This window comes from Acinonyx jubatus, chromosome A3 (assembly GCF_027475565.1).
Source record: "Acinonyx jubatus isolate Ajub_Pintada_27869175 chromosome A3, VMU_Ajub_asm_v1.0, whole genome shotgun sequence".
NCBI lineage: Eukaryota > Metazoa > Chordata > Mammalia > Carnivora > Felidae > Acinonyx > Acinonyx jubatus.
Window position 1 is genome coordinate 115145095 of NC_069388.1, and position 9868 is coordinate 115154962.

Consider the following 9868-nt stretch of genomic DNA (forward strand, 5'->3'; position numbering starts at 1 on the left):
GGGCTCAGGTCATGATATCACAGTTCATATGATTGACCCCGCATCAGGCTCTGGGCTGACAGTGTCGAGCCTGCTTGGGATTCTTTCTCTCTCCCTTTCTGAAAATAAAAAAAAAAAAAAAAAAAAAAAAAAAAAAGAACGCTATTCTACTTGGGGCCAGAGAGTGGTGGATGTAGAAAGTTTCAAAGAGGTGAGACATTTCAGATGGATCTTAAAGTTCAAGAAGGAGTCTTCTAGGCAGAGGTGGACAAAGTCCACCAGGGTGATAAGGAGGCACAGGGCAGTTGTGGAAACCAGTCGTGACTTGGCGTGTCTCCAGATTTCACCTTGCTATAAGACAAGTGGCTCCTTCTTTACATCTAAACAGGCCATCGAACATTGCCAGGGTTTTATAATCACTGTGGAGCTGAAATATAAAAAAAAAAAAGCCCTGAAATTACAGTGAGAAGACACGAGCTCAAATCGTGGCTTTGTCATTGACTCGTTGACTGACCTTGGGCAAACCACAAACACTCTCTGAGCCCCATCGTCCTCTCTATAAAACGAGGGCGGTAATATCTTCCTCAGGGGATCATTTCGGGAGTAAGTACAAGAATGTAAGGGAAATAGTCTGAAAATCAAATACATGTCAGTTTCCTTCCCTCCTGAGAAGTAAGGCAGTTAAGTCTGACAGATCATCACTGGGGCAAATGTTCTTCCTGGTTGGGCTGTGACAATGAGGTTACTTAATACCTTTATGGGCATCGCAGGCATCCTACCTTAACCATAAACTCAGGCTGGTTTTCTCAATGGTCTTTTTCCCCTCATTCTTGCCTTTACCCATGCTCACAGGAAAACACTGGGAGGGATTCTGCTTCACATTCATCCCTCTCAGTTTTGCTGATTTGAGACTGTTCACTCCTTTTTCTTTTTAAACATTTATTCATTTTTCAGAGACAGAGAGAGACAGAGTGTGAGTCGGGGAGGGGCAGGAGAGAGGGAGACAGAATCTGAAGCAGACTCCAGGCTCTGAGCTGTCAGCACAGAGCTCGACTTGGGGCTCAAACCCATGGACTGCAAGATCGTGACCTGAGCTGAAATTGGACACTTAACTGACTGAGCCACCCAGATGCCCTGAGACTGTTCACTCCTAAAAAGAAGAGGGTCTCTCAGTCATAGTGGCATTAATAAAAAAACACACATACACTCTTGACGTCAAGGATCAACTATCACACTCTGTCATCCTGACTTTCTGGAAGCAGGGCCAGTGCCCTCCACCATGGCTCCCTTGACCACTCCCATCATGCTTCTGACAGCCCAGTTCCAAGAGCAACACCATTATAAGGTCTGTAGGAGTTTCCTCAGGAGAGTAGCTAAGAGCATGGGATTTGGGACAAGAGATAGTCTGGGTTTAAGTCTTTGCTCTGCCCTTGAACCTGGAAGCCTCAGTGTCTTCTTCCACAAAGTGCGATACTGATACTCATAGAAACACTGACAGGAATGTCTTAAGGATTAAATAAGATATTGTAAATTACTCAGCACAGTGTAGGGCTACTATTAACTGGGCTGGAAGGGAAGGGTTAGGAACAGAAAGAAGGAAAAGTTGTATAGAAACCCAGGCCTAAAATGTCCAGCAACTGAAGAATGGATGAAGAAGATGTGGTTTATATACACAATGGACTACTACTTGGCAATGAGAAAGAATGAAATCTGGCCATTTGCAGCAACATGGATGGAACTGGAGGGTATTATGCTAAGTGAAATAAGCCAGGCAGAGAAAGACAGATACCATATGTTTTCACTCATGTGGATCTAGAGAAACTTAACAGAAGACCATGGGGGAGGGGAAGCGGGGGGAAAAAAGTTACAGAGAGGGAGGGGGGCAAACCATAAGAGACCCTTAAGGACTGAGACCAAACTAAGAGTAAATGGGGGGTGGGGGAGACGGGAAAGTGGGTGGTGGGTAGGGAGGAGGGCACTTGTTGGGATGAGCACTGGTTGTTGTACAGAAACCAATTTGACAATAAATTATATTTAAAAAAAACATAGTTTGTTCATCTGAAAAAATAGACATCACATCATTAATATTATTTACTTTGTTGTAATTTTTATTTGACCCCATTTTTATTATATCAAATTAATCAGTAAACCTATGTTGTATAAAGTCTTAGAAAAACAAAAAATCAAAAAAGAAACCCAGGAAGAGCCGGGATGGTTAAACAGTGCTTCCCTTTGTCCCATGATTTCCTGTGATTGGGGCAGAGGGGCAGCAAATCCAGTGAGCTGTGATCTTCTGGGAAGGCAGTGCACAAGAGCCTCCTCCCAGAGCCATTTTTTCCAGTGGCCCAAGTGAAGCCTGATATTCTAGCTCCCAGAAAGTCATTCTCTTGACAAAGGGGTTAAATCTCTAGGCATCATCTGCTACATCAGAGAAGTAACAAATGAAGTCATTAACATTGTAGCTCAAAATATTTAACATCTTCCTGGAACCTGAAGGAAGGAAGCAGAGGGCAGGTAAACTTTGACAGGGGAGGTGTAGTTGGTGGAAAGATGACCTCCAAAACGTAGGCCACATCCAGAACCTGTGAATACGACTGACTTCATTTTGAAAAGGAGTCCCTGCAAATGTAATCAAGTCAAGGATCTAGAGATGAGACCACCCTGGATTATTTGAGGGGGCTCTGAGTCCAAGAAGTGTCCTTTAAGAGATATGCATAGAAGAAGAAAGAGGGAACACCCTGTGAAAATGAAGATATGCCTGCCTCCTGCACTAGGATTAGCTCATCAAGGACAGGGACTGTGTCCTAGTCAGTGTGGCTCAGCTGGACTCAGTAGAGGGAGGTTGGGCAAGGGCCCTCGGTCAAGCAGGCCTTGGCCTCCTCCTTCTCCTGGCCGGGTGTCCAAGTGACTCATGCCTTTTCCTGGAGGCCATTACCATGCCCCTGCCCAGATGCTGGTGCGGAGCTCCACTCTGCCCCATGGCTTCGCTGATGTCAGCCTGCCCGTGGCCATGTGATCCCCACCAGCCTCTCCCACACCCCTGCTCTGCCCTGCTTTGTCTTGCCTCTGCCCTGGTGGCAGCTCTCCTCCCCTCCTCATCACACCCCTGTCCCTGCCACCTCATTCCAAAGAAAGGCAAGCTGGGATCTTCGCCCAGCCACTGGTGTGTTAGGCTCCGTGGAGGCAGAATAATCCCTAGAGCGTAAGGTTACCTTCTAAGAAAAAGAAGGGTCTTTGCAGGTGTGCTTAAATTAAGGCTCTAGAGATGGGGAGATGACCCTGGATTCTCCAGGTGGGCCCCAAGTGCCCCCGCAGTGTCCCTGTGAGAGAGAAGCAGAGGGAGATTTCACACACACACACACACACACACACACACACAGAGAGAGAGAGAGAGAGAGAGAGAGAGAGAGAGAGAGAGAGAGAAAGAGAGATCGGCCATGTGAAGCCAGAGGCAAAGATTGGAGTGATGCAGCCACAAAGCAAAGAATGTCAGGGGCACAGAAGCTGGAAGAGGCAAGGAAGGATTGTCCCCTAGAGCCTCTATAGCCTACACCATGCTTTCAGCCCAGGGACACTGATTTCGGACTTCTGGCTTCTGGAACCGTGGAAGAATAAATTTCAACTGTTCAAAGCCACCAAATACCTTGAAATTCATTATGGTAACTGCAGGAAACTACGCCAGGATGTGGGAGGCGCAGGGAAACACAGAGGGAAGGTCTGAGGCAAGTCAGGCTACAGGCATTGAGCACTGGCACCCGGGGAACAGACAGAGGCACTCCTGGAGAGAGGCCCGTTGTTAGATGATGTGGTCTCAGTTGACTCCATCTCCAACCTCTGTCCCCTTGTTCATTCATGAGCTTCTGCCAATTTTGGCAATGGCAAGGACAAGTACTATTTATGTAGCCCTTACTGTCGGCCTGCCAAAGGCTCTGAGCTCAAGGCCGTGAGCCAGGCAGGCAGGACCCCCATTCTTGCAGAGTTCCCAGTCTGGTGGAATTGCACCAGCCCTGGGCCTGGGTCTTGGGCTCTGTGGCTCACACTTGGGTTTGGCAGTGGGGTTGTAGATATTGGGTTCCGACCTTAACCTCTCGTGGTTCTACTTGTTTTCAGCCTCTGCTATTTCCTGGTCCCTTCCCCTCTTCCATCGTCTCCTTTGCCTTTCGAGGGTTGGTACTCAGCCTGCCGTATGCCTGGCCCAGCCTGGCCCTTGTGGATCAGATGATCCCGACTGCCCTATCCAGCCAGCGCACCATCGCGGACCCACCGTTTGTGATTCTATTTTCTGGCCTTGTCTCCTCACATCCTACTTCACCTCCTGAAAGTAACTTCACATTCTGTCCTTGGATTAAGTCACTGCTCTTGCCCTCCTGATTCTGACCCTGAATCGGAAGGGTGTTAGTAATTTATAGTTATTGACCTGCCCCACCTGCCTGGATCTAGGACGGTGGGGCACCCAGAGCAGGTTAAAGAAGGCCAAAACAAACTGAACAAGATTTCTATGTTATTGTGATCTTGAGATGAATGCCAGCTACACAAACTGACAGTTAAATTGTCACGGTGCTCGCCAAGGAGGGAACACTTACTTGGCTGCTTCTTCCTTATGCATTACAGCTTAGCTCAGGTTAATAGCTCCACTTTGTAGGCAGTCAATGATCGCTTTGTTCAAGGCAATCTGTTTATTTTGGTGTGTCTAACACAATGACCACCACATACAGCTTTCCCCAACTTTATCTTCTGTTCCTGCTTTACTCTTTCTTCTCTTTCTTAGCAAAGGGCAGGAAAGGGTGAAGGTGAACATTTGAAGTCTTTAAACAAAAGGAATGTGTGTCTGAGGTTTTTTAATAACCAAACTGTACCTCCTTTTAGAACATGTGGTTCTGAATGTATCTTTCCGTTTATTTTTCTGCAGCCTATGTGGCAAGGGGGGGGGGGACGTGGGGAGGGAGGGAGAGGGGAACTGATTTTTACTGAGTGACTCTAAGTACCAGGCACGGAGGTAGGTACTTTGTTGATGTTGTCTGACTCAAGGTCACAACAATCTCCAGAGTTAGGCACTATTATCTCATTTTATAGAGAAGGAAATAGAGGCAGAAAGCTCATAAGTCTTGCCTGAGGTTGTGCACTTGGGATTGAGAGCTGGAACCCATATATTGATGTACGTGCCCTAACACAAGAGGAGTAATGATAAAATATTGTTTTGGAAATCAGCTGAGGGGCGCCTGGGTGGCTCAGTTGGTTGAACATCCGACTTCGGCTCAGGTCAGGATCTCAAAGTTTGTGAGTTCGAGCCCTGTGTCGGGCTCTGCGTTGACAGCTCAGAGCCTGGAGCCTGTTTCAGATTCTGTGTCTCCCTCTCTCTGCCCCTTCCCCACTTATGCTCTATCTCTCTCTGTCTCTCAAAAATGAATCAACATTAAAAAAAAAAATCAGCTGAGAATGTAACTAAAACCGTAGTCCGAAACACTGGAGGCACGTTATCTTGTTGCTAGAACGAGGGCTGACATGGGTTTTAGAACCTTGAATTTCTTTCCTTTTTTTTTTTCAGTGTTTATTTTTTCTTGAGAGAGAGAATGAGGGGGGGAGGGGCAGAGAGGGAGGGACAGGAGATCTAAAGCAGGTTCTGTGCTGACAGCAGAGAGACCAATGCGGGGCTTGAACCCACGAACTGTGAGTTCATGACCTGAGCCCAAGTTGGACGCTTAACTGACTGAGCCACCCTGGTGCCCCTAGAAACTTTGAATTTCTTTCTTAATGGAGTCTTGTGACTATAAAAGAAACTGTAGTTGTAGTTGGAGGTTGCCGCCTTCAGGTCTGCTTTTTTAGACTGTGTCTTGCATTAATTAACCTTCCCAGAGCTCTTTAAGGTACAGAGATAAGAGATGTCATAGATGTGACTAGTATGACTACAATACTGCCCTCAAAGCAAGGAAACATTCTAGAGACATCGCCAGGGCCGAGCAGGTGCCTATGTGTGTCCTAGTGACCTGCATGGTATGGAAAAAGCCCTATACTTGGAATCAAACATCTTCCCTTTGGAGAGAAGTAAAATTCTGCAGGGAGAATTTCAGCGTTTGGGCAAAGGGTTCTGACCCTTGTTAAAATATAAATGCTCTTTGGGAGGTATTAGTGGTTATCTGTTACTTTCACCTGAGTGGGAAGGAATTTCAGATTCTGTCTAGAGATTAGGTTAGGTTCGAAGGAGAGAAAACCCAGGGACCCCATATCAGAGAGCTGGAAGGAGGAAGGTTTCAGCCAGCTGGGCAGATGAAAACGAAGTCAAAGACCAGCTCTACTCAATCCTGAACTTTGCCTGGGGTTGGTCCTTGGCATGAGGCCGTATCTTAATTTTCTAGTTAAGGGCCTGGGTACATGCACAGTTTTAGGCACTAACAATGATTAGAATCTCAGAAGTACTTGGAAACTTCCAGAGAAAGAAAATATGAGCACAAAGAATGAACAAAGGGCAGAAAGGTATTTCAGAAATTGAGGTTCAGAATTGAGAATTCAGAATTGAGGCCCAGATTTCCCTGGGCAGGGGGTGAAGACAAGGACCGAGAAAAAGCAACGAAAGGTCCACATGTGGTGGGAAGAAGATTTAGAACCATGGTATGCTCTTTGATTGTGTAGGACAAGACACAGAAAATGCTCTGTGTTGGTGTGTTTGCCGTGATAGCTTTAGCCCCCTCACCACATCCCTCAGAGATATGGTGATCCATTTACACGGGGAAGCTGTGATCCAGAGAGGGGAAGTAATGTGTTCCAGATCCCACCATATGTCATTAACAAGGACGTGAGTAACGAAGAGACAAGAATGGACACAGTGGAAAGAACCTGAGCTGTGGAGCCAGCACACCTGACTTTGCATGTTGGCTCCAACACTCATTTGCTGTGCGGCCTTAGCAAGTATTTGACTTTCTCTGCCTCATCTTCCCTAGTTATTGAATGGGTTGAGAGCTCCTGCCTCTGACTTTTTAAAAACATTTTTAATATTTATTTCTTTTTGAAAGAGAGAGAGAGAGAGACAGAGCATGAGTCGGGGAGGGATAGCGAGAGAGGGGGAGACAGAATCCAAAGCAGGCTCCAGGCTCTGAGCTGTCAGCTCAGAGCCCCGACGTGGGGCTCAAACTCACGAACTGTGAGATCATGACCTGAGCCGAAGTTAGACACTTAACTGACTGAGCCACCCAGGCGCCCCTGCCTCTGACATTATTATTTATTTATTTTTGTTTATTTTTTAAGTTTATTTATTAATTTTGAGAGAGACACTTAACTGAGCCACCCAGGCGCCCCCTGCCTCTGACATTTTTAGTGCCCTATTCATCTCATGCTGAAAAGAAAATTCAGATGATGATGAAAATCATAGTAGTTCACACATTGAGTAATTACTATGTACCAGACACGGTTGTAAGCATGATCCATATATTAACTTCTTTAATCCTTCCCGCAACTCTGTGAGATAGAGGTCACCTTGGTACCCATTTCACAGATGAGGAAACTGATGCACATAGAGGCTAAGTTGCAGAAGGCCCCACAGGAGTAAGTACAAGAGTTCAGTAAGAAGGGTACAGATAAACCCCTGGGACTGGGGGGGACAGAGATCTGTGAGGACCGGGGAAGAGCTGGCCCCTCTTCGTACCACCTCGGTGCCTCCCACAGGCTCAAGCGGGAGCTCAGGGGTAATGTTGTCAGTGATCAGTTTCTTCTTCCAGGTGCTCCCCACCTTGGTCATTTCCCCCAGTGGTGACTCTTATCTCCAGCCTTGATTTCCTCTCTGCTGTTTTCAGCTGCAGCTCTTGTGACTCAGTTTACCTCTCCTGTTAGGCTTTCTGTCCTCAATCAGGTCTTGACTCCATCACCCCTCACTAATTCCCATCCTTGCAGGACTCGCAGTCTCCTGTCTTTTGCTCCTCTGGTTTCTCTAGTTCCAGGCACCCCATCACTTGCCTATACTCACTTCTCAGAGACTGATCCTGGGATGCAACTTACACTGGCTTCTGCTCCCTACACGTTTACCTCCAGGAGCATCGGGCTGGCAACCCAGCCTCCTCCTCGCTCTAGGGACATGTGCATGCCAGAGTAGAAGAGGTAGGTTGGCTGAGACTGACTTTTAAGAGTACTCTGCCTCCGAGCAGCTATTATTATAAAGCAAACCCAGAGCTGGTATGTGCAGTGCCTGGTTACAGGGAAGCAGAGTGGAAGGAATGTGTATCTGGAGCTCTTGGCCACACTGGACCCCAGACCCAAATAACGCGTGTGGCTTCACGTTTGAATTCTAGGGACAAAACTGTTAATTCAAGGCCTTGGAAAGGAAACTGAGCCCGCACTACTGGCCTTCTTGCTGCAATGCAGCCGTGTGCGCTCCACCCCTGCCCTGTCCCGGAATTTAAGAAGCTACAGGTGGTGGTAGTCAAGTCATTGGATGATGGAGTTAAAAAAAAAAAAGCCACTTTGGTTACACAGGGCAAACCTGAAAGAACAGAGATCCAGAAAGCCCCCACGTCACGGCTTTAGGACAGGTGAAAGAGGGATTGGAGCTCGGGGTTCTGCCTGGTGAAGCAGCGCTGCGCTTCTCGGCCTGGGAGCGCGGGCACAGGCGCCCTGCGCGCAGCCGCGATGAGTAAAGACAGGTGCACACCCAGCTCCGCGTCAGACGCGGCCGGGGCCCTGAAGCCTCCCCTCGCCGCCGCGCTGCAGCGCTGTGACCCCCGGGGCCTTCCTGGAGGTGGAGCAGCGCCCCTCCCCGCCTCTCCCCGCAGCAGCCCTGCATGGCGGGAGGAGAGGAGCGACCTGCCTCATCACACCCACCTCTCCCAAAGCTCCTTTTAGCGCGGGCTGTTCCAGTTTCCCTGTAGCTTAGCAACCTGAGCCTCTGACAACTGATTTACTGAAAAACAGCTCGACTTTCTCGGGGCAGGTTTTCTCTTTTCTCTTCTCTTCCTCTCTCCTCCCCTCTCCTGTCTTTTCCTCCTTGCCTCCCTCTTCTTTCCTTCCTTCCTTCGTTCTTTTTTTTTTTTTTCCCGAATAATCAAAACCTTGACTATAAAAATGTTCTTGTGAATTCCTCCGAAAAAGAAAAAAAATTGTTTTTGCATGGACTCTCTCATGGGCACCGGCTTTCGCCCCACCCTCCAACCTCAGGCCTCACCCCCTCCCTTCACAAGACAGCCAGATTGATCTTTGTAGAGCTCAGTTCTGATGAGCTTCCTCTATTACTTAAAAGCCTTCAATAGTCCCAAGAGAAATATTCTCTCATGGCCCTCCAGCCACCAGCTCTATTTGTTGTCACCCCATCACCTCACTGTCATACCCTGTGCCCCACCCGATTAGAATTCTCTTTCTTGCCTCCATATCTTTGCCTATGCTGTTCCATCTGCCTGGAGAGCCATATGCGGGCTTACTTAGCTGTGAGATGTTCAGAATTCAGCTTAAACATGGGCTCCTCTGTGAGCCTTCTCTGGTCAACCCGCAGGCAGAACTGACCCTTCCTCCCTCTACTTTTGTGGGTTAGGTATGGACCTGCACTAAAAATGTCTGTTTATGTGGAATTGTCACTAGACGCTGGGCTCCTGGATGGCAGGGAGTATTTCTCATCATCCAACATGTCCCCAGTGCCCAGCACAGGGCCTGACATAAAGCCGGTTATCCATACATGATCAAATGAGTGAGTAATGTCAGAAGGAAGGAAAGAAGGAAGGGGGGAAGAAGGGCTATTTGATGGAAACAAATGAATGAGGATCCAGAAGCACCATCCAAGGGGGTGGAGGAATGAAGCCCAGGGTAGCATCTGGCCACTAGGATGAAGAAGCCATGAGGTGGCTTCTCTTTGATTCCCAGTCCCCAATCTTGTGGATCAAAGGCAAAGCAAGGTGGGCTTCTGGAGGCCTGGCTC